Source organism: Bacillus rossius, chromosome 7, assembly GCF_032445375.1.
Source record: "Bacillus rossius redtenbacheri isolate Brsri chromosome 7, Brsri_v3, whole genome shotgun sequence".
Lineage (NCBI taxonomy): Eukaryota > Metazoa > Arthropoda > Insecta > Phasmatodea > Bacillidae > Bacillus > Bacillus rossius.
The window spans coordinates 24730579-24756093 of record NC_086335.1 but is presented as its reverse complement, the minus strand read 5'-3'; the positions used below and the strand labels follow the sequence as shown (position 1 = coordinate 24756093).

Sequence of the window (25515 nt, the reverse complement as noted above, 5' to 3'; positions counted from 1 at the left end):
GCGTTCCCACCTTAGTGGCTATTTCTGCCCCCCTTCCTCTCTCTCCTCCTCACTTCAGTTCTGAGAAATTAAGCTAAGAGCAGTGACCGGACGGGACGATGACCTGATGCAAAAACCTTCTCCCGGGTCCGACAGACACATCCCTGACATCTAGCGGCAAAAAAAAGTAACCGCGGGCCTGGTCGCCAGCGTGCAGAGCTTACCCCCATGACATCTGGTGGCAAGTCTGCTCACCACCTCAAGTAGTTCCCCCTTACGCCGCTAGAAGGCAGCGTCGCGGTGCCATAAGGCACTATGCTTTCCTCTCGCGGCCCGGAGAAGTCGATTGTTCTTTGTTTTCTTTTCGGTCCGGTAGAGAGCGCGCATGTCGTGTTGTTGCCACGACCGCCTCGGACTCCTTCGGAAATTTTCGGCTTAGAACCGAACCTACCCCCTCCTTTGACCCGGGGCCTTACCGCCCGATTAAATTAGGGGTTTTGGCCGATTGCGGGGCACTCAGCCCTCTGACCTCGGCTACTGACCTCGTGTCATCTACGTCCTCTGCGCTAAGAGGCTTTTTGCGGGAACGGTGATTTTCGCGTGCACGAGAATGTAGTCAGTTTGCTTAAGTTTGTACAGTAGCCAGGCAGAGGTAGTTTTTAGAAAAGTCATGCGTAGTTAAATTTTTATTTCTTCTTATTTAATTCTAAAAATTCCGGTTTCATCCGCGCATCCTGATTTCTCGGTCCGCGGCATCCTGATGTCGGCGCGAGACACCTAGTGAGCTCCGAACTCTACACCCTGGTTGGTGAGTAATTTTTTTTTCTTTCCCCCCCCCCCCCCAATTCCCGTTTGTTGGCCTTTTGCGCCGACGGTATAGGACTGTCTGGAAGCAAGTCTAATTCGTTTTGAATTTGATTTGGGTTTCAGACAGGGTCGAAGTGCTGGAGAGAGAAATCGCTCCCAGCTCGTGGTCCTGCACCTCCACTGCGGGTCACGTTAGAAGAGAAGTTTCCGCGACCCGACGTTATTTTTTGAAGACCCGGGTGGTAATGTGAAATCAACATCCCCCCCCCCCCCCCCCACTTTCCAGCTACGAACTACATTAATCGAATAAATAGCCTACCAGCGAACAGTGCTTTCCTCAAGAATATGTAGAATCAATAAAACTAGTCATCGTTGTAATGAGTGGACAAATCAAATTTTGGTGTGATACTTATAAATTTTTGTTTATATAATGGTTTGTTGGTAAAGTTGAGTATGTGTTGTTATACTAAATTAGGGCCGGCCCTTTCTCGAAAAACTAAGGCATATTGTTAATATCATTAATTGGGAAACTTATAAATGCCAAATCAAATGGAAAACGGAATTCATTAGTTACATTTTTAAATAAAACAGGGAACCTATAGACCAAGCTACTTGTGTAGTGTTAATTTATTTATGATATACCTTCTTCCCTTAAACGATCCACCATCTCCCCAGTTGCTTGTGTCAGGGAGTTCCAAATTGTCTTGTTCTCCACCTCGTGCCACCTCTGGTCAATAAACTTATTTTTCTAATTATTCTTACCCAGCAAGTTTCCAAGGCTCTTTTTAATTAATTTAAAATAATTCAATTTTGAGGCACGAGGGGCGTTACAATTGGTAGCAGAGCATGGTTTGGTCTATAGGCATACCTAAATAAAGTAGGCATATCTAAAATAAAAAAAATAAAAAAAACAAAAAAAAAATTAATTTTTTGTGAAACCAATTTTGTATTTTTAACATTGTAATCTGATCGCTGGTACACCCGGTAGTTATATTGCTTTTGTATTTTAAAGTTATGATTGAGTTTTAAAGTGCCGTGCGGACTTAGTCTGCACGCAGCGCAAGAAGTCGCGGCGTCCGGTCCGCTAGCAGGCCGGCAGCGAGACGTGTCTTATCTCTCGCCTCAGCTGGCGTCCCCCCCCCCCCCCCCCCCCGCCAGCTCGAGCCTGCGACACGCCCGTAATCTGAGGGCGAAGACACGGACCTGTTCCTCCCGCACACCCCTCTCCCTCTGTCCGTCGTGGCAGACGACCTTGCGAGTGGCAGGTCAATCCCCTTGTGGACATATACAGGTGGTGCAGGTCAACCTGACAGGGGATGTTCGCGCAGTTGTTTGAGTAGCACGGCGACTTTATACGCAAATAAGTTTGGGCACATACCCCCCCACCTTGGAAGTGTGATTTACTTCCCGCGCATTGGGGCTAGTTGGTATTTTATAATAATATAGGAAGCCTTATGAAATATTTAAAATTAAGATAGTTGTTAAGAGAGGAGTATTTATGGTGTACGTTTGAATCGTACATGTGTGTTAAAATTTTGTTTTAATTAGCAGTAATTTACGTCCGAGCAGTATGTTTAAGCCGGAGTTATTGCTGTCAGACGAGCTGACCTATGAGTTACAGCTACGCAATTTGCCCTCCAGTGGCAATGTGCAAGTCCTCAGGAAGAGGCTCAGGGCCGCCCTTCATGATGGCGTGCCCACTAGTGTATCGAATTTGGATTTAGATGTAACTGAAGAATTCAACCTTGCTTGCGCCAAGTTTTATGATATATCGGCTTTCGTAAGCTATCTAGATGTGGAGGAAAATTTACCCAATGTCGAGCGACATATAGTCAGGCTAAAACATGTTACCCGACGCTTGCAAAACCTGAAACAGCTTTCGGCAGACCTTCTCCATGGAATTTATATAAAAGAGGTAGAACGATGTTTGCAACAGACGGCAGGTTTCCATTCAAAATTGGCGGCGAGAGTAGCCGTTTTGGAAGACACACGACGCAGTCAGCATTATGTGGCTGAGGCACAGGCTTTAGGCATCGATTGTCCCGCCTTCCCGGAAGGGGACGCTCCTAGCTTGCCCCTGGGAGTAGAGCAACCCGACACGCGACAATCAGAAGTACGGGCGACGGTAAACAGACAGGAGACGGAAACGAGCAGATTACCAGACGCAGCCCCTGACTCACAGCCACTAACGTCGCTTCCAAACCAACCGATACACGTATCTACCACTCATTCAGAGCCGCTTGTGCAGTCGACGACAGCGGCGACAAACATTACAACGAGTCATGTGACAACCCACCCCGTCACTAGCGTGACATTTTCACAGGGATTACCAACCATGGCACACCACATGACGCAACCATACCCACCAAACATGTTTTTCCCGTATCCGACCACTCAGGGCTATTTTAACCCTTATGCTCAATTTCAACCACAGTTTCCTTCATGGCAAACCACCCCACTTCCGAGTGCTGGTGTTTTGCAGCCGCCACTCACAACGCCCCAGCTCACTCCACCACAGGTCAGTCCCTCGGGTGCGACTCGGGAACAGATTCAGTCGCACCCGGTGTCACACCAGCCTTCACCTTGGCCGGCAGGAGCCGCGGCTCAGCCCCACGACTCAGTATTGCGGAGCACGACAGCCCCAGAAACTGGCTACAGTTTCTACGGAAAAATCACCCATCCTGTAGAAAGGCTACTCAAGGATTTGCCAGAGGCGTCGGGTCTGGACGCACACAAACTGATTGATTTCCTTCGAGTCTTGTTAAAGCTACGGCAAAAGGGAGGGATTCCCGACAAACAAATTTTTGAAATTGTTTACCCGTACACCCAAGCTCCCCTAAGTGAGAGGATCATGGCAGCCATTGAGAATGACCTCACTTTCGACGAGTTTCATGAAGACGTGTTAAATTTTTGTATACCGAGTAGGCTACTCACAAACATCCGGTTGGAGTGGTTTAACCGACTGCAGCAGCGTAATGAAGCCTTGCCAAATTACGTGGCGGACATACGCGAAGCCAACCAGGTACTCAGGCTAAAGGTTTCCGAGAGAGAGGTCGTGAGTACGATTCTAGACGGTTTGAATCCAGTGGAGCGCTCGCGCTCAGTGTTCCAGGCACGCCCCCAAAATTATGCTGAACTAGATAAACTTTGCGTACACGCCACAAACATAGAATACGCTGACTTTCAGCGAAATAAACAAGCCACATTCGCTAGTCAACAAGGTAGCAGCGCGGGAACGGAGCGCAGTAATTCGCAGTATAAGAATGCAGCACAGAAACATCAGGGCAATACATTTTTCTCTTCAAGACCACAAGGGAGATATCAACAAAATGCACATTGCAATTTCTGTAAAAGAGACGGACATTCCCTGTCCCAGTGTTACCACAAAAACAACAAACAAAATGGCGACACTCCAAAAAACGCATAACGCGGTGGCCTGAACAACCTTATTCAGGACCACCGAAAAATTCAAGTTTTAAAAATTTTTCTTATAAGTGGGAAGTTCAACTTGCGCCAAGTAATGGCAGTACACAAGAAACACCATTACACAAAAACAATAATCCTAACAACAAGGAGTCCAGGAATAAAAGTGACAAGCGAGGTCACAAACATCAACAAAGAAAGCACAATAGCAGGAGAAATAACAAAAATAAGGGAAATGGTAATTCAACGCACACGTATTCCTGTAAAACGTGTGTTGATCCTACAAATAAGGGCAAGAGAAAATGCCACCAAATTTTTGGCAATATTCCTACAGTAATTTCGTATGCAGTAACAACGATTGGCGAACACACTGTACCGGGACTAATTGATACAGGATCAGCGCGCAGCCTGATTTCTGGGCAGTTATTTAACAAGTTAAAACAGAGCAAATTAATTCTAAGAACTGAGACCACTAAGTTACAATGTTTCACAGCTTCAGAGCAGCCATTAAATATTACGTTAGCAGTTGTGATCAAGGTGAAGATTGATTTATATTCATGGAATTTCCCATTTTTGGTGTCTGATCAACTTGCCACAGACCTAATCTACGGGTCTGATTTCATTGCCAAGACAGGTCTAATCATTAATCTTCAGGCGAAGAATTTCGTTTTCAAATTCAACATGGGTAATCCTATTCCTTGTGGGACCCCTGAACAAATAGTTTCAGCTCCGGCCGAGCCAACGGCAGCCATCTTGGATCAGGGTAACACCACTTCACACGAGCACCTTAATACACAGCAGCGGGCCGCCATTGATAAATTATGCAGTAGTTTTCCAGATGTCTTGAGTAGTAAACTAGGTCGCACAAATTTAGTCGAGTACCAAATTGAGTTAGCGGATAAAATACCAGTGAGATCTCACCCTTATCAATTTTTAGGCCCTAAGATGCAGACGATGCGCAAACATGTTCAGGAGCTTTTGGAAAAAGGGGTAATCGAACCCTCGACCTCCGCCTACAGTTCCCCAGCTTTTCTGGTGCCTAAGGGCAAGGATCAACAACGATGTGTAATTGATTACAGAAAAGTTAATGAGAAAATAGTGATACAAAACATACCTTTGCCAGACCTAAACACTGCTTTTCATTGGTTCAGTAAAGCCAAATATTTTAGTGTGTTTGATCTAAATTCTGCCTACCACCAAATTCCCCTTACTGCGGATTCAAAACCCATCACAGCCTTCTGTGTCCCTTGGAACTTGTACCAATACACAGTAGTACCTTTCGGACTTGCCACGGGAGCCCAAGTACTAACTCGACTCCTGGATCAGATACTAGGAGATCTAAAATTTAAAACAGTGTACAACTACCTAGACGATGTCGTCGTATATTCAGAAACATTCGAAGAACACATCAAACATTTAGAGGAAGTGCTAAGTAGATTTCGTAAAGCAGGGCTAACTGTCAACACAAAAAAGGTTAAGTTTGCAGTCCAAGAACTGTCTTTTCTAGGACACCTGGTTTCTAGCAAGGGAGTCACCATTGATCCTTCACGTACACAAGCCATTCGTGATTTTCCGCCTCCCACAAACCCTAAGGGTATTTCACGTTTTATTGGTATGGCAAATTTTTACTCAAAATATATTCCTAATTTCGCTGAGCACGCAGCACCACTAAATACCTTGCGCAAGAAAAACACACCTTTCACATGGGGTCCGGAACAAGAAAAAGCCTTTAATTTCCTGAAACAGGCGATTTCTTCCCCGCCTGTACTCCGCATGGCAGACTTCACCAAACCTTTCATTTTACAGACTGATGCGTCCAGTGTGGCTATAGGCACAGTACTGTCACAGGAAGTCGAAGGCTGCAGACAGCCTATTGCGTTTGCATCGCGGACACTTACCCACGCCGAGAGGAAAGCCTCCTCGATCTACGAATTAGAATGCCTCGCCGTGGTTTTTGGCATTGACAAATTCCGCCAATTTATAGAACACAGGGAATTCCTGTTGGAGACAGATAATCAGGCATTAGCCTGGCTTTTGGCACACCCGAAACAATTAGGGAAACTCGGGCGATGGATTGCAAAAATTTCCTCTTTGAAGTTCAAAATCCAACATATTCGGGGCACACAGAATATAGTAGCGGACACACTGTCTCGCATGTTCGAAAACCCAACTCAGACTCCGCCCGAAGGAACACCACTCTTATGTCAAGCCCTATTGACAGACTTTCCGTTGGCATTTCAGGATTTACAGAGCCAGCAGGAAGCTGACCCACACATTTCCAGTATTATTAAACGTTTTAGTTCAGGAACGGCGCCAAAATACTTTAGGATGTCTAAGGGGCTGTTGCAAAAACGCACCCCCCAATCAAAAACATACAAAATCGTGCTCCCGCAAAATCTACGTAATATGATATTCCATTATTATCACACCTCGCCGGTGGGCGCACACCTCGGTATATATAAGACCATTCAGGCTATCCGACGTCATTTCGTGTGGGACGGCATGCACAAGGACATCACCGAGCAGGTGAAACTATGCAAAATCTGTGCGCTGAGTAAGCCAGCGCAGAATACTCGTTTCGGTTATTTAACTTCAGATGTGGCCGAGCGCCCCATACAAAAGATGTTTATAGACTTTGTCGGGCCTTTCCCGCGCTCAAAGACAGGAAACACTATGCTGCTGGTGTGTATTGACGCCTTCACAAAATTTGTCTGGCTCATCCCCATGCGAAAAGCCACCGCAGAAAACACTGTATCTGCGCTACGTAATCAGATCTTCAAGACGTCGGGAGTCCCGTCTATAGTAGTGTCAGATAATGCAACCCAGTTCACGGCTAGGATTTTTAAGAACATGTGCTTCTCACATGGCATTCTGCACGTCACAACCTCGCCTTATTATCCACAGCCCTCGCATGCTGAGAGATTCAACCGCAATCTCCGGTCTGCTTTAATAGCTTACCATGCGCAGGAGCAGGATAAATGGGATTCGAATTTGGTGTGGCTGCAAATGGCCTTTAATTATGCACATCATGAAGGACACAAAAGTACTCCTTTCGAACTCATGTTCACTTACCGACCTAATACCCCTCTTTCAAATCTTTGGTCTTTGAATGACCTATTGCCCGATGATCCGAGAGACATCAGGGAGATTTGGAGAAGAGCTCGTAAAAATCTCAACCTGGCTCATGAGAGCAGAAAAAAGAAATACAACGAAAACCGATCTCCTAACCCTTACAGGGTAGGCGATTTTGTGCTTTGTAAGACACACCCACTCAGCAAGGCAGTGGATAAGTTTTCCGCCAAGCTGGCGTACCGCTGGAGAGGTCCTTTTCAAATACAGCGATTTTTAACGCCAGTGACGGTTAGCCTAGCTGACCCCAGTTCAGGAGAATTCGTGACCAGAGCGCACATCTCCCATATAAAGAAAACACAGGCTGACTTAAAGTAGATGTGTTTAATTTCTTTACCCTAACATAGGGGACTCTCTAATATTAGGCATGCCAGAAATCCTCGAGGTCTTAAAAATCCATGGTACTAGAAATAAGAATGCTAGCTTTACGTTGTATTAGTTTTAAGTGGCCACTTAGTTAATAAGCTCTTAGTTAATAAGTTTGTTTAAGGGTTATCGATATGTTGTGCCTGAGAGGCGGACGCGTCTCAAAGGTGTTAGAATATAAGTAGTAGGATACAGGCGAACCTGGATCTAGTTTTAATGGGCAGTGTAAGTGTTTGTTTTATTTTCCCTATATGCACCGCATTCAAGCGGGGGAGTATGTGCCGGAAATTAGGCATTTCGTCACCTTTTTTTAATTTTTTTTCTATAATTTTAAAATTTTTGGGATTTCTAATTTTTTTAATTTATCTGGTTGTTAATGGGGGTGATTTACGTTTGGTTAGGCCGGTGTACGCCACGGATTTAAACTTTGTGCCAGTGGACCGAAGCCCCTTCCCAGGGGGCGAATCTGATATTTTGCTGTCTAATGTGGACATGGTCAGCCCGGTTGAAATTTCTCTCGCCTGCAGTCACGCCCCGAGTGTGTAATTTTAATTCCCTGCATGACCAAAACTGCTTTGAGCAGCTCCTGGGCTGCAAGCTGCTACCTTGTAGAGGCCTGCTGAGAAAAGCATGTCTCGTCACGAAGCAGTCTCCAGTGGAGCTGCGTTCCCACCTTAGTGGCTATTTCTGCCCCCCTTCCTCTCTCTCCTCCTCACTTCAGTTCTGAGAAATTAAGCTAAGAGCAGTGACCGGACGGGACGATGACCTGATGCAAAAACCTTCTCCCGGGTCCGACAGACACATCCCTGACATCTAGCGGCAAAAAAAAGTAACCGCGGGCCTGGTCGCCAGCGTGCAGAGCTTACCCCCATGACATCTGGTGGCAAGTCTGCTCACCACCTCAAGTAGTTCCCCCTTACGCCGCTAGAAGGCAGCGTCGCGGTGCCATAAGGCACTATGCTTTCCTCTCGCGGCCCGGAGAAGTCGATTGTTCTTTGTTTTCTTTTCGGTCCGGTAGAGAGCGCGCATGTCGTGTTGTTGCCACGACCGCCTCGGACTCCTTCGGAAATTTTCGGCTTAGAACCGAACCTACCCCCTCCTTTGACCCGGGGCCTTACCACCCGATTAAATTAGGGGTTTTGGCCGATTGCGGGGCACTCAGCCCTCTGACCTCGGCTACTGACCTCGTGTCATCTACGTCCTCTGCGCTAAGAGGCTTTTTGCGGGAACGGTGATTTTCGCGTGCACGAGAATGTAGTCAGTTTGCTTAAGTTTGTACAGTAGCCAGGCAGAGGTAGTTTTTAGAAAAGTCATGCGTAGTTAAATTTTTATTTCTTCTTATTTAATTCTAAAAATTCCGGTTTCATCCGCGCATCCTGATTTCTCGGTCCGCGGCATCCTGATGTCGGCGCGAGACACCTAGTGAGCTCCGAACTCTACACCCTGGTTGGTGAGTAATTTTTTTTTCTTTCCCCCCCCCCCCCCCCAATTCCCGTTTGTTGGCCTTTTGCGCCGACGGTATAGGACTGTCTGGAAGCAAGTCTAATTCGTTTTGAATTTGATTTGGGTTTCAGACAGGGTCGAAGTGCTGGAGAGAGAAATCGCTCCCAGCTCGTGGTCCTGCACCTCCACTGCGGGTCACGTTAGAAGAGAGGTTTCCGCGACCCGACGTTATTTTTTGAAGACCCGGGTGGTAATGTGAAATCAACATCCCCCCCCCCCCCACTTTCTAGCTACGAACTACATTAATCGAATAAATAGCCTACCAGCGAACAGTGCTTTCCTCAAGAATATGTAGAATCAATAAAACTAGTCATCGTTGTAATGAGTGGACAAATCAAATTTTGGTGTGATACTTATAAATTTTTGTTTATATAATAATTTGTTGGTAAAGTTGAGTATGTGTTGTTATACTAAATTAGGGCCGGCCCTTTCTCGAAAAACTAAGGCATATTGTTAATATCATTAATTGGGAAACTTATAAATGCCAAATCAAATGGAAAACGGAATTCATTAGTTACATTTTTAAATAAAACAGGGAACCTATAGACCAAGCTACTTGTGTAGTGTTAATTTATTTATGATATACCTTCTTCCCTTAAACGATCCACCATCTCCCCAGTTGCTTGTGTCAGGGAGTTCCAAATTGTCTTGTTCTCCACCTCGTGCCACCTCTGGTCAATAAACTTATTTTTCTAATTATTCTTACCCAGCAAGTTTCCAAGGCTCTTTTTAATTAATTTAAAATAATTCAATTTTGAGGCACGAGGGGCGTTACATGCCTGAGGACGGGAGCAGATAGCAGTTCCCGAAACGTCGCTTGTTTCTGTTTTGGAAAACAATACTGTTTGTTTCGTCTTTTCGTTTTGTCGTGTTTTTGTCTCGTTTCAACTGCTGTGCTGAATTTTTTTTGGGTTCAATATTTTTGTGCTGTCATCATTTGTGGGTTTTTTTTCGTTCTCTTATTCCATTTTCCTTTGTTTTTCTTTGTTTGGTGACCATATTCCTGTTATGGAATATTATGTGGTGTTTATATCCTGTTGACAACAACAATTTTTGCTTAATTTGTGTTTTTTTTCTTTTGGGTTTTTTGTAATTTTCCTCTACAGACATACATGTGCTTAGCAATGGCGTATGTCCAAAAGCTTACATCAAGTCAGTTTTAATAAACGGTGCTCTGCGCGAGGCTAGAAACTGATTTCAACGAATTCTAACGTTAAGTTTCGTATCCATCGATACAATTTTTCCCGAAAAAAAAATATCCTAGAGGAAGCAGTACAATCGCACAAAATGGAACCGCCTTACTACATTTCTGAAGTATTTTTTTCAAGTTGCGATTATTTCTTGTTGTGGACATTAAAGTGCCTTAAATATATTCCAGGATAGTTTTGCTTTCTCAATGTTCACGAAATTGAATATATACGGGTTAATGGCTCCTTGTGCTGGTCCACCACCTGGACTATGTAAATCAACTAAAAAGTGAGCTCTGCGCGTGCGCGGAGTTCGGGCAACAGATCGGCAACGGATAGGACACCAAAATCCGTTCCCTAAAAATAAGAGACTGGCCGTGTCCAATCGTGGACTAGGAACACGGTGTAGCATATTCAGCATTTGAACCTTTTTTTTTTTGTCTTGGAGCACCGACCTTGGTGCGTCCTTCCAGAAGGATCCGGAGTAGCGCCCAGATGTCACCAAAAATAAACTATTTAAAAAGAATGACTCGTTGTCAATATGAACTATTATGATGAACACAATTTTAGTGTGGATGTGGACTATCCATGTGATTTAAATGCATTTTATTTTACTATTATCTATGTTTGTATTACAAGTTTCCTACGTTAAATCAAACGCAAATTCTCTTGTATACTTCTTAAAATAATATTAGTTGAATACATTTATAAATTAACCCATCAAGAAGAAAACATTAATCTCATTTAGTCCAGATTTAGACATAATTTTTTTTTTTCAATGGTTGACACGTAAATTGCAAAATTTTTTTGAGTGACGTGTAGAAGAAAATTATTTTAAAAAATCAATGCCAGTATTTACATTCTTTTAGAATCAATGGCTTACAATTTTTTTTTTTTTTTTTTTTTTTTTTTTTTTTTTTTTTTTTTTTTTTAGTATTTGGTTACATTTACAGTAATTTATACTCACTATAAAACATGGATTTTTCAGTGAAAACAAACTAAACTTATATAAAATTAATCAACACGCTTTCTCGCTTTGGTTTTGGTTGCATAATAACTTCCTTGTGTAAGAAAAATAATTATTTATGTGTCAAAAGTGTGGTTTTATGTATAAATAAAAGTTTTAACAAGCTTTATCCTCGTAAAGCTATATTAGTGGTATAACACCAATGAATGAACTGTTGCGGTGCACACTTCAGCAGCGATGTCTTCGTGGTTTTAAGAACATAAAAGCTAAAAGAAAATAAAATATTTTGAATTTAAACTTATTAGATTTTTTAGGTTATTAAAGTTATACTTCTTTAGGCTTGTTATGAAAAAATGATGAGAGTGAAATTTTAAGATGCGCGCGCATCACTGTAACACAAAATTAACAGGTTGAAGCTGCGTGCGCACCATGTGACAACATTTTCACAAGAAGATGGCGGACCCACGTGTATGAACATAAACCCACATTAGGGGACATACCAAACGTATTGGTGTGCCAAATGAAACTTTATGATAGTGTAATTACCATGGAATTTATTTTGGTAAACTAAAATAGTCATAGTAAAGAGTAAATTCCAAGGTTAAAAAAAAACACATTATTTTGGTATTACATCAAATATAATACACATTTTCCTCGTAACCTTCTGTCAGATCAGTGGTTATACTGCGCGGTCAATATGCTGAAGGGCCGTGGTTCAAAAACTCGGCGGTAGGTGTTTTTTTTTAAGTTAAATTTTTTTAGGCGCGTTATGAAAAAATGATGAGTGAAATTTTAAGATGCGCGCGTATCACTGTAACACAAAATTAACAGGTCGAAGCTGCCCGCTAAACCACTCATTAAGTCTCGGAAAAAAAGCTACCAACAAAATAGAAATAGAACCTCTATTAGTCGCGCATGACGGCACGCTCGTCGCCTCTGATCACTGTTTTCATATTTATAATATTTATCCACATGTTTCTAGTTTCTACATTCACAGCACGTGTTTTAGTTTCATAAAAGTGCGAATAATATATGAGCTAGTAAATTATATTCAGTAGTAATTTAAATTCAATATTTTGATTAATATTATTTACTATTCGTAAATATTAATAAAAAAAATTGTGCTTATATACTTTTTCAAGTGCTCCACTATAATTGAGGTTAACTATCCGTATTTATTGATATAAATTAAAATATTATTATTTTATATAATTAATACTAAATATTATTAAATTATTAATGTTAAATATTTATTATTGGTTATTTAATATTTACAAAATAAAAATAAATTTAATAAAACATTTAATAAAATTTTGTGATAAAAATTAAAATCGAACATCAAATTAAAATATTAATTTTTAATATTTATTATTAAATTAAATAAGTAATAAATATTTATAAAAATAAATGAACAAATTTAATGAAAGCTTTTTGATAAAAAATAAAAGTGAATATTAAATTAAGAAAAACAATAAATATTTAAAAAATAAATCATTAAAATAATTTTTTAATTTATTATTTTTTTTAAATATTAAATAATCAATAAAAAATATTTATAATTAAGAATCTTATAATATTTAGTACAAATTATTTCATATATATTTATTATACTCTAAATTTTATTTATTTATTTTTTAAAATTTAAACTGAAGTTTATTGACTGTGTTGACTATCTTCTTCGAGCCCTTTTATTATTTTATTGTAATTAATTATTTGCATGCAATTATAAACTATTTTTCAAAGATGCCAAAGAAGTATAACTTCTCACGCGCGGACATAAGTACACACACCCATGTTTATTTATTTCACAAATTAATTATTCTGTGTTATACCACCTATACAAAAATTAATTACACAAATTAAAATAAGTCTATTAAAAGGAATTACGGACCGTATATCAAAAGCACAGTTTACTCAATAATATTTGTATTAAAATACATTTTGTGACATATCGGTCAGCAGAGACACTTTAGCTTGCGATTAAGTCTCCCTTACACGATGTTTAATTTCTGCATATTGTCTGCCATCTCCATACGTCTAAAAGTGGGCATAACACTTTGTATATCAGTTAAGAAGAATGAACTCGGTTATTCACACACGATACATAACGTGCCAACAGAAAAATAGTCTCCATAGTTGCCGACCCAAGAAACCACATATATGAGTAAAAATAAACACATTGCTATAATTTGACCAAATAATGAAAGGTCACGAACATTTCAGCGATGGAATCTTAAATTACGTAACCTAAATAGAAATTTTTTTTTCTTTTGTACCTCATTTGCCTAAAATGCAACAATGGTGTCTTAATACAAAGCAAAAAAATATTATGTGCAATTTTCAACTAAAAAATATTGAATTTTCCTGCTATGCTATTGTGAACATCCATTAATATTAAGTAAAAAATAATATATTATAAATGGGGTCTGATCTAATGTAAGTTTTTATTATATAACTATAACATTACGTGCAATTAGTCACTTCATCGAGATATTTCACAGCAATATTTGTTCATTTAACTTTACGAGTTAAAAATTCTACCGAATTTATTTTAAAATTTGATTAGTTATTAAACTTATTAAACTATTTTAAAAATTTGTAAAAAATATTATCTTACCAAGTTAAACGGACAAACACATTTTTACCTAATAGTAATGCCCATTTTTTTTTTTTAATTTCTTAGTGAATTAAAACCAGCTCGCTTTTCCATTTAACAGGGGTGCAGTACCTATAAGTAATTCGTTTATTCATGAATAATATTTGAAAACTTATTTACTTACAAACGTAGGTGGGTTCAATTAAAGTTAACTTTTTTTCCAAGGTTTTTGTGCTTATATTATTTATTTTTACTATAACACTATAAGTAACAAATAAAGACCAACAAATTTATTAATGTATTAAAAGTTATTACAGCAATTAGATACAGAAAAAAATTAATAAATCATTTTTGATTGAAGCACTTTTGTATAGTGTAGAATGTATATAAATATATATAGTTTTTTTCTGGTAATGGGATTTGAACCCAATCAAAAATTATGCACATTCGATTCGCAGGCGTACGCTTTTCCAATGCGCTATCAAAGCACAAAATAAATTTTGAAGAGATTGTTCTTAATCATTTTAGTAATAACAAATTTCTAATGTATTTTTTAATTTGTGATTACCTACTCTTTTCTGTGACTTTTTAAGTTTAAAATTTTTTATTTTGGCAATTTTATGCGCTGCGTTTTTTCGTCTTGCGTAATTGATAAATGGGGTATTCGAAAACGTCTTTATTTAACATTTTACATCTTGCGATTCTGGGTTGTTGCGTTTCTTGCGAAGTTTATAATCCCGACCTTAGGTGCAAGGATGGCTGAAGCGCCTAATGCTACACCGCCCCTATGTAAATGTCATTGATCTTACATGCAGTCTTCCTCTAGGTATCCGAGGTCTGTTTACAAAAAGGAGTTTAAAAAAACGCCAAGTAATTCGGTTTCAAAATTTGGTTTTTAAACTGTAATTTTAGAACAGTGTAAATGGTTAAATGTCTGTTTTTAAGTGTGAAATAGCGCTACATATACTTCAAAAACCATTCAAAGGACTTGCAATACATCTGTATCTAATTTCTCGGCTACGTTCTGTTTCGGTCACAGCTCAATTCTCACAGTTGCCCTACGCACGACGAGAAGACTGCGCGCCAGTCCAGAGGCGACACCGCGCTAGAAGCACCAGCGAGCGTCGCACTCATCATCCCGCCTCACTAACACTAATATGTACACCCCTGATTAGGCGGGCCCCTTGAAGACGAGACACGCAAAACAATGCTACCACTCTGACTTCTGCAGTTTCTTAAGTGTTAGTCTAAAGCTAGAGCCACTCAAAAATCTTGAGCAGTCCAGGAAAAAAAATTATATATATAGGCTATATATAAAATCTAGCCTACTTTCAGTCTGGAGTTTTGATTGTACTTTGTAGCACACTGTTAGAAATTACAGTAACTTTACGGACTTTCCAACGAAGAATTAAGATCAAATAAACGAAACGTTCTTCGTGATTTCAAATAACTGTTTCTTCTTAGAAACTACGTCGTATTTTGATTTCAAAGTTACATATTTCGTTCTAAACAAAGATAAACTAACACGTGGACAAAAGAAGAGTGTTTTTAATAAGTTTACGAAAGGTTTGTTTATATACCAAGAGAAATCTTTTGGATTCGCTTTCAAAGAAAGTGATCTCAATTTACGAAGTTGACCGTCAATTCATGAAGATCCCTGGATAATTTGTAACCATCAGTGTTGTTCGTAAATTGAGGATGAAAATATTTAACAGTGCACTTGCGGCTTTTATTAGAGCTGCGTGCATTTCTCGAAGTCGATGTTCGTACATTCGCGTGACACTCTGGTATGTTTAAACAGCTGCATGTCGAAATAAACCACGCATTACTTCTAGACAACTGCTGGCTATAAACCGCAGGTTATTTCCTCGTAAGAGCTACATAAATCTTAAAAATATATTACTCTACACCGATTCTTGCAAACGATATTAACGTGTAAATAATATAAAAAAATTATAGCCAATAATCTATATGTTAATAGCTATTAACTCTCATTGATTAAAATTAAGCTTGTAAAATTGTATCCTTTCCCGCCGAACTTTAATTGGTCTCAGTGGAACTTCAAGTAGAATTGCAATGGTGGAATAATGAGGATGAAGGCTCCCTGAGTGTCCCTGCGCTATTAAAATACAGTAAACTTAATGATTTTTAAAGGATTCTACAATGAGGAAGATTTTTTAAATCATTTTATGGACCTACGGCATTGATATTTTTTAACTGTACCTATGTCATAGAGAAACCAAAGGAATTGACATGAGATATGAATACACCAACACACAGAAAAACAAGCTAAAATCAGCAGATGTCAAATGTGTGAATCTAGAGACAGCGCAGACAATTCCGTGGAAAGGAATAAGTTGGAAACATTATTAAGGCGCAGACGAACTCAGGGCGCTGACAACGATGATACATTGTAACAATAACAGACTAGCTAAATAACAAGCTTGTACAATCCAGCGGAAAAACTACGAGCACAAAGATGGTACAAAAAACATATAATCTGGACAACTGGACAACACAAGACACTGTGGGCTTCCCAACACAGAAAAAGTTTAAGGGTTTCGGAAACTGTACACTGTTCCCGTCATTAGGCACAAAAGTCAGTGGAAACACACATTTTAACCTTTTTTGCTGTCCCAATATTTTATGTTGAAAACGAAACTTGTATGGGAAGAAAATAATGTATCTTAAATGATATTAGTAATCAGACTGATTTAGCTAATCTTTATCTGTCTGTAAATATATCACCCCGAAGCTCTGAACACCGCTTGGAGGCCCTGCCAGGCCGGCGCCTCAAGAAAGTATGAGATTCACAACTCACGCCGTTTGGTGCACACAATAGTTTACGAGTTCACTGGGAAGAAGTAGAGACTTCTGGGCAGCGCGCAGGTTCAATCAGTCTGCTTTTTCTTCAGCTGTTTCTATTGAGAGATAGCAAGTTTTACCCACGGCGGCAACCAATAATGCCTTCTTCTAAATGTTCTAACCTCAGTAAGAAAGCAGTTGTATGTATGTATATATATAATACTGTACTTTGTGTTATTAAATTCCTTGCAGTGTATTATAATAACTTAATAAAAAATAACACCATGTTCTTGGGTGTAAGATGTGTTTATATCTGGCACTTGTTGATAAAGTTTATAAATTAATTATACCATCTCTCACTCAAATGAGTATTTTGCTAATTTTTTTTATGCAATACCTCTCATTAAGATTATTTAATGCTATCGTAAAATTTTTAATACGGCGTCTTTTGGTTACTCTCTCTTCCACTGAGCAGTTATAAGTTTCATAATAAACTTACTGTCATATATATGTATCCAACACATGTTCTAGTGGGCCATTCACTTCATTTTCTAGTCCACCATTCACTATATCTAATGGTAATATGCTTAAATGTAAATCCACGAGTTAATAATGATGTTCTTCTACACCGATCGGGCTTACCTTAAGCTGTGATGGCGGCCGAGGCGAAAGTTGCTGCCCCAGTGTGGACTATAACCTAAGTCTTGCTCTCAGGCAGTCCTTGTCACAGTCCACTGAGTCACTCGGCAGGACTGAAAGAAAAAATAAGGAAACCTCACTTATACTTGCAGAATCATGACCTTGCAGCCTATAATTAGTTCTATCCTACGCCTGTAATGCCACTCATGGGCACGCAGGCACGCTGATTGAGGACAGGACTTCAGGAGCCGCGCCGTGAAGGCGTGAGGTAAGGATAGTCTGTGCCGCCACCACTAGATACTTGGCCCGGATGTCGGGCACGGCGGGGCTGGCCGCAGGGAGCTGCTCCCAGCTGATTGGCCGTGATTGCTCCTGGCGAGGTCCCTCGCGGTGCCGTCGCCCCGACTGTCCGTGCTTCCTGCGCCGCGCCTCATGGGACATTGTCGGCGTGCAACATCTTAGCTCTCGGCGGGAGCGATTTCGCGAATGCGAGACGGAAGTAAAGGAACGGAAATGTGTAACAGACGGTGCTGCTATCTAAGGCGGACGGCGCGAAACCAAAGTTCACAAAGACAAAGTGATACCATTTATAGTATTAACTGTTTCATGGACTTTGACATGATGGCCGGTATTTGAATAAAATTCCCTTCGAAAATCAGAGCAAAATATCAGGGTTTAGTATTTTTTTTTTCTAGTTTTTGGCTTTTAGCGGAGACGTTTAATAATATATTTTAAATTTTTTCTCTGCAAAACGAATGATTCGATAGTTGACGTAGCTGATCCAACAACGAATTCTAGAGCCTGGTGCGGAAACTATGTGTGATTATCGTCAAGAAATGTAAGTAGTTGAAAATACAATTTTCGTTAATTTTTATCACGCTTGGCATTATTTTAAAGAATTCTACATTAATTTTCATGTACGAGTTTCCTATTGTAAGTGCATTTACAACATGAAAACTCATTAATTTGCTCGTTACCGAAGTACGACTTAACACACCTCTGGCGTGTACTGACAGAAACGCTCGTATATTTTTCTATAAATCTTTATTATCTAGGTTTTCCATTATTATGTACCATAAAATAGGGACAATATTGTACGAAATTGGATTGGAAGAATTAACAATATTTTTTCTTTCATAAATGACTAATATTTTCCACATATAATTATCTTGAAAATTTATCTTCCGTTTTCAAGCAACTGTCAGTCATTAATAGTTAGAGAGGTACATTAAATTAAAACGTTATAGAATTCCGCTAGCAAAAAGGAACAACAGAGTCTCGCACTGTGTAACCACCTCCTCCTAGCCTGAGAAACGTGAAATGACAACAGTCTTCAGAGTTGCTTGGCTTCTGGGTTGTAGCCGCGTCGAAGGCAGAGCTCTGCAACCAACAGCTTGACTCTGGTTGGCCATCAGCTCAGCCAACCAGAAGAGAAGAGGCCACTTATTGGTCAGCACTCCCAGCCAATCACAGAAGCTTAGCTCCGACTGGCCAAACCAACTGGCCAACCAGAAGAAAGAAAGGCTTTGATTAGCCCACAGTTGCAGCCGATCGGGAAACATCCCCCCCCCCTCTTTCTGCACAGGCGAGAGTATTGAAAGGCAGGATAACTTGCAATAATTAACGTCGGTGGTCGTCTCTCGGGTCGTGCGCATCTCCCCTGCGGGCTGTTGGCCCAGGTTGTGCCCTGCTACCTTCTGGGTAACCGAGGGCTGACAGTGTAGCTGCCTGGAGGCGGCCTAGCAGCGCCATCTGTTGCCAACCGCGTCCCGTGGGTGGCGGATACGGGATCTCGCTGGCGTGACTGTGAATAAACCAATAGCAGTCCGCGGACCACTGGCGGGCCCGGTGGAGTCGTTATCACGGCTATCGGCGGTGAAAGGCAGCCCGGATGCTGATCGGCGCGCGGCAGGAAGCGGTTTCGTCGGCGAAGGCACCGCAGGGGAGCTCGATGTGTAGACGAACTGCGGGCTGCAACTTGCGGAGCTGCGGAATGCAGCGCGCGCAACGGAACTGAACAGCATCGGAACTCAGAAGGAAGACTTCAGGGACCTTCGGCTGGGGCTACTGTATGCTGGCAGTAGTAGCCTCGAGTGGCGCGACCTCCAACCGTCTCGGGGATTTTGGGCAGCGAGGTTTGGGACCTTGAGCTCTCGGCCATCGCACCAGGCCTCAGCCGCCGGCGAATCAGTGGGTTTATCCGCTTGCGGAGCTTGCTCTGCCGCCTTCTGCCGCTGTGAATATTGCCAGAACCGTGGCTGTCCCGCTAGCCTATTTCCTTTTACAGGTGGCTGCCTGGGCAGTTGGGCTGGGCTGATGAGTGATTAAGTCGCCCGCCCCTGGTAAAAACAACCCAGGTGTGCCCAACAATAACAATGCGAGCCGCAAGGCTCAAGCGCCACACCCCTGCATGGTTGATTCTTTCTGCCCCGCCCAACTCTTCTTACCTGGACCTTTTTCCCTCTTGTCCAGTAGTTTCCTTGTTTACATTAATAAATCAATAACTGATCCCCGCATGACCCGGCTTAAGGTTTTCCCCGTGTCTATGCAGGTTTTACCTATGGTTCAGTTTAGTTAGCAACCAAAGGGGCTCCAATCACGGCTACAATCGCAGCCATGACTAGCCAATAAACTCCAATAAGCACATGATGCACGCGCCCTTGTTCTACATGGTTAGAACCCCACATGGTAGAGTGTATAGCCTTCGGCCTTGAGACACACATAGGTCCTCCCCTAACCTGGACCCCTCTCACACACGTTTAGATTAACTTAGGTTATTAAAATAAATAATTAATTAACTGCTCCCTGATGATGGCGATTGCAACATCAACCGTTCGGTGATGTCTTCGCCTTCAACGCGACTACAACTCAGAAGCCAAGCAACTACAGAAAATGTGCCCTTAAAGCCTGCTATCTTCATTGACACAGACTTTACATAATGTGAGTCTGTGGTGTGAATCCAGCAGTTAGCTTGTCTAAATGAAAATTCTGAGGGGGGGGGGGGCAAAGAGTCGACACCCAAGTATTTCGAGATCTTCTGCAGCCTTTTATTTTTATCGACGTTCAGCCTGCGCCTCTCGCCTCTCGCCTCTCGCCTCTCGCCTTGATTGCTGGACGGGGTGTAATGGCTGTTCCGTGCGACCACACCCGCCTCTGAGGGCAGGCGGCAGACACGGCGCGGACTCCAACCACCGAATGAAACAGCTGCTTTAAAGGGGGTAGAACCCTAGATTACTTTGCTTCTATTATTTTGTGTTTATGCACATTTTTAAAAATAAATACGTTATATAAACACATTTAAATGTTTGTTTAAGATTTCACAACTAAAACAAGTCATTATATAATGATTTTTAATGAATTTAAAGGCAAATTACATTTTTAAGTCCTAGCATGTGCTGAAAGCATTAAATCCTCTAGTATACAATTTGTGGATTTGTGGATCATTCTTTAAATCGATGAAAATGAGTTTTCTCCTAAACTACACAAACCTGAATTTTTTTTAGGGTTTTCGGAAAACTTAATTTGTATTGACTTAATGAATGGTAAACTAAAACAAAGGGTTTTAAGATTAAAGCTACATACGAACGGTTAATCCAAAACTGTAAATCAAATCATTTAATGTTTTCTGTACATGCTAGAACTGACACAGTGATTTGCATTTAAGTTCATACAAATTATATAAAGACTTGTTTGGTAAAAAAAAACTATGCACCTTAAATAAACAAATAAATATGATTACATTTTTAATTTATTTAAAATCATTTGCTAAACACGATTCATTAGAAGCAAAATTATTTACAATATTACTGCCTAAGGTGGCTTCCTGGCTAGGCCGCCAATAGGCGTTCAGAACTTTAGATATTAACGCGACATTCACAACCGGCTCAACATTTATTAAAAGTGTCTGATCACGAATAGCATCAATAGCTATTGCTAGAGACCGGAAAAATTCGCGGATTCGTTTCGTAATAGGCTGAAATTCAAACATGTGTATAATTCTGCTGGTCTTGCTATTGGCTCGCGGTTTAACTAGAGCTCTCAAGGCCAATGAGAGACTATCGACCAAAGAAGCGTCGAATCACAAGCTACCCAGTGGAGGCGACTCACAATTTAGTAACCAATGAACACGCGTGTTTACTTGAGAAGTGCAGAGGATAATGGAGGTTATTCTAGAGGTCATTGAATCCGCGAATTTTTCCGGTCCCTAGCTATTGCACTTGTCTATGTAAGATTCGTTTCATAATTTCGTCTTAAATCGTCTGAAGTGTTGCTGTGTCGTGGCGCTGATGTGTCCGTCAGGGGTGGAGGAAACTTCAAACCGCAATGGCGCTATTAGGCTCGTGTTTCCGGGCGCTCTGCGCCGTCCTAGCAGACTCCAGGGAGGAGTATCTGCGCTTGTGCGATAACTTCTCCGTGCCATGTTCGCGCGCGTTTCAAACAGAAACAAACGCCCGAGGCGCCATCTCCTTGTGTGAGGGAAGACTTACATACTTCTCAAAGCAGCATGGTGCCAGAGACTTGAGGCATGCATGTATCCGCGAGTTTCTAACAACCCATTAAGTTATTTAAATATGTTTTATTGAAAAAAGTTTAAATACATGTTTCGGGTTGATTTCGAATTAAACATTTTTGGAGGCGATCGTTTGATGGGTACATTCAATAATTTTATCAGATGTTCTCACGTTCGGTTGTTTAATATTTATATTTCCCAGTGACTATGAATTATTTTCAAAGCATGGTAAATCATCTTGCCAGCGACACATTAAGATAGTACAACCATTATTGACATTTTTTAAAGATAGAATTAGATATAATTAAAAAAAACACTCTCAGCTGATCGATCTTTACCCTTAAACGGCAGTTTTGGCTGCATACAATATACTTGGTACGTTTTGTGTGTGTACATGTCTGTGTATGTATATAAATATATTTATATTAACTGGAGGTTTCGACGTTTTCGGTCGGTGGCCTGCACACTTAAGTGGGGATAAATATTCTTCCTGTGACTTTACAGAATTTAAATTAAACATATTAAGGTACCTACGTCTTCTGGTTTGCTCCTAGTCGTCTTGACAGCCAATTTTAAGACAAGGCCTTTCAATATCTTGGTATGTCATTAAAATTGGAACGTTATTATTTATGGCATGGTTGCTTATGTGTTTTAATTTATTTGTAAAAAAAGGGGTTGTCTGTAAAGTCGGTTTACGGACGATAATTTTACGTGATAACGTCATAAGAAAACATTGATGAAAAATTGCATCCTTTTTAATTTTCAAATGTTATTTACAGTTCTCACGGTGGTTGGCCGGCTCTTGCACGCTCGGCTCAGGTGGAACGTGACAATGAGTCATGCTTTTTCGTGCGTGCAGCCGGCGTTCATCGATTTATAAGACGTTATCACGTCAAAAAAAATTATTTTATCTGTATAGTAATTCTGTATTTTAAATAGTGCAAAACTAGCATTTGGAAACGGATGTGAAGAAAACCTTTAAGAAACCTTTTTGCACGTTTTACTTAAAACACAAAAATAATAACAATTGTTCCTCCTGTTTTTCTTGAGACTCGATTAAGCTCATTAAAAAAATTTTGAGACCGGTTACGATAAAATTCTACTAATCTATGTAAACAAACATCTAACGTACGTTTAAAAATGGTTATACTATCATTTATTCAATCAACTTAGGTTAAAAAAATTATATTTCATTTTTATTCTATTATACAATGATTGTAGTCGCCAGCCTGTTACATTCTCGCTTGCTCCTGTGACCAACCAGCCACACCACGTACACGACAGCCAACTCTGCCCGCTTTTATCCACTTCTCACCTGTTGCGCAGTCCATAATATGATGTACTATCATGGTAAACATACCTACATATATTTGCTAAGCTCCGTACTCCACGAAATAAAAACCCATCACTCAGAAAACTAAATCCTTTAGCAATGGCTTCATGAGTAAGAATACACAGCTATATTGTGTAATAGGGATGTTAATAATATATTCTTTAATCTCAATATAATTCTTAACCAATATTTCTTAGGGTGGTTTAAAATATTGTGCTCATTTAAAAGATAGAGTACATTTGCTATCCTTTAAGCCCGAAATGAAATTAATTATCAAAGCTATTTATTGGAATAGGCCGTCGTGTTATTCAAAAAATTAGGACTACGCTTACTGAACACATCACAATGCTCGCATACTACTATCAACATGTGAAGCATTTGAAATGTTCTATTCCCTAAAGTAAATTTTTTCATGTTTGATTCATTTTTAAGTATTACTACTTTAGATTTCTTGAGTTGAGAGGTATGTAAAAAATATGATTGAGTTTTTTTTTGTGCTATCGTATGAGTTCAATTGAAACATAGTTTATAATTTGTGATAAAGTTTTGTTTATACGGTGGTGGGTGCCACCGTCTTCTCCCGTTTTATTAATATCATTAGCTACGATATAAGCTGTTTATTAAGTAATAAAGCCAGCCAACTCCATGCAAATTTATTGACTGGTTGTGTATTACATTTTTGTTAGCACAGATAAAAAATTATTTTGAAAATATTTTTGCTTGACTTTCAAAATGTTAAGAAACAAGCCATTCTAGTATTTTTTTGCCAGATCTACTGACTTGCCTCACGGTTTGTAAAGATGGTGGATACATGTGTAGCAATATAAATCCATATAAAGTCCCTTTTGTAAACATTAGGGTACCTACCAAACTTAATGGTATGTAAAATGACACTTTATGAGTAGTGTAGAATAGAGGCTCCGGTGTACTGGTTTCTGGAGTTTGTTTTAACTTTTGTTTTTTAACTTTTTAAACGATATTGTGGTGGGCCTGACTCACTGTGCATTTTGTAGTAATTTTACCAGCATTTCAAAAGTTATTTAACTTGTGTTAAATACAAGCTTTTTGCCGGCGTACTGCTTACATGACACGCCGCCGTGAGGCAGCGCTGAGGATGGCACGGTCTCACTGTGGCGCGGGGGGAACTGTAAGACCGCCAGTACCGCAAGTAACAACTAACTCATTTCAATTATTCAAGTGAAGCTTCTTGGGGAGCGATGGAAGTTAAATTTCAAGGCCGAATTTTAACGCAAACTTTTCGTGAAACATTGTTGTGAAACTTTTTTTTCCCTAACCTAAATTAAACTAAGTGGATTTGTTTGGAAGGGGTATGGGTTAGGGAAGAATATAGGGGCGCCCCAGGCCGAAGCCTTTACGCCTAATCATGCTGGGTTTTTAACAATGCAGAAAGGGTAGCATACATCGTGTGCTTTTTTTTTTGGATTAGCCAGCCATGTCAGCAATTGATGCCATGACTAACTCCCCTATCTTAAACTCTAGACTGTAACAAGTTAAGTTGGGCCCAGGTAAAATCTGCATGGACACAGGGAAAACCCTGGGCTCATTCACGCGGGGTTAAATAGTGCAAGCACTAAGAGGGCAGGTTCAGTACAGGACAAGAAGGATGGTCCAGGAAGAAGAGTTGGTCAGGGGCAGAAAGTTTCTACCATACTGCCGCGTACTCTAGCTAGTTATATATAAATTTATACATAATAGTAAAGTTATTTATTTGTTTAATACATAAAGAAATGTTAATAATATGTCAATGATGAAGAAGGGACTAAAATAACAGTTTATATGTTCGTAATTTCCCCATGATTGACTTGAGAGAAAAAAAAACTGTGAAGCACTATGAGCTGGAAAAATAACCGTTTCTGTGACTGCTACTTACGAAGCCATGCTTGACGTGACTCCAGAACAAGGTTTATTCGCTCTGTCATCCTCTCACAACAGGCCGCAGAGGGGAAGCGCCTCTGTCGACGCCCTGCACCCCTCCCTATCGCGGGCAAGGGGGGGGGAGACGAAGGCCCGGACTGTGGGACGCCACACTCTGCCTCGTCGCAACAAACACACGTCTGTCTCTGGGCCAGGAGTCGGGGCAGCTGCGGGTCTCTCGGGCGTCGACGGGCGGACGCCTACGTCACGTCGATCCCCGATCAGTCCCGAACATACCCGAAGTTCGCAGCTCACTCGTGCAGCTTCGCGGTCGGAATACAAAAAAAAAAATCACCTGAGTGAGTGGTCAGTGCAACCACTCACCACCAGGGGCGC

At 40.6% G+C, this 25515-nt stretch overlaps 1 protein-coding gene across 1 annotated transcript in view; it reads right to left on the bottom strand.

Annotated features, from left to right (window-relative positions):
- Positions 1 to 25515, bottom strand: part of LOC134533756 (adenylate cyclase type 2) — a 507221-nt gene that overhangs the window by 298029 nt on the left and 183677 nt on the right. Inside the window, exon 2 of the mRNA XM_063371388.1 lies at positions 17405 to 17514. The gene's annotated coding sequence lies outside the window, so the exon portion shown is untranslated. The remainder of the gene's footprint in view (positions 1 to 17404; positions 17515 to 25515) is intronic.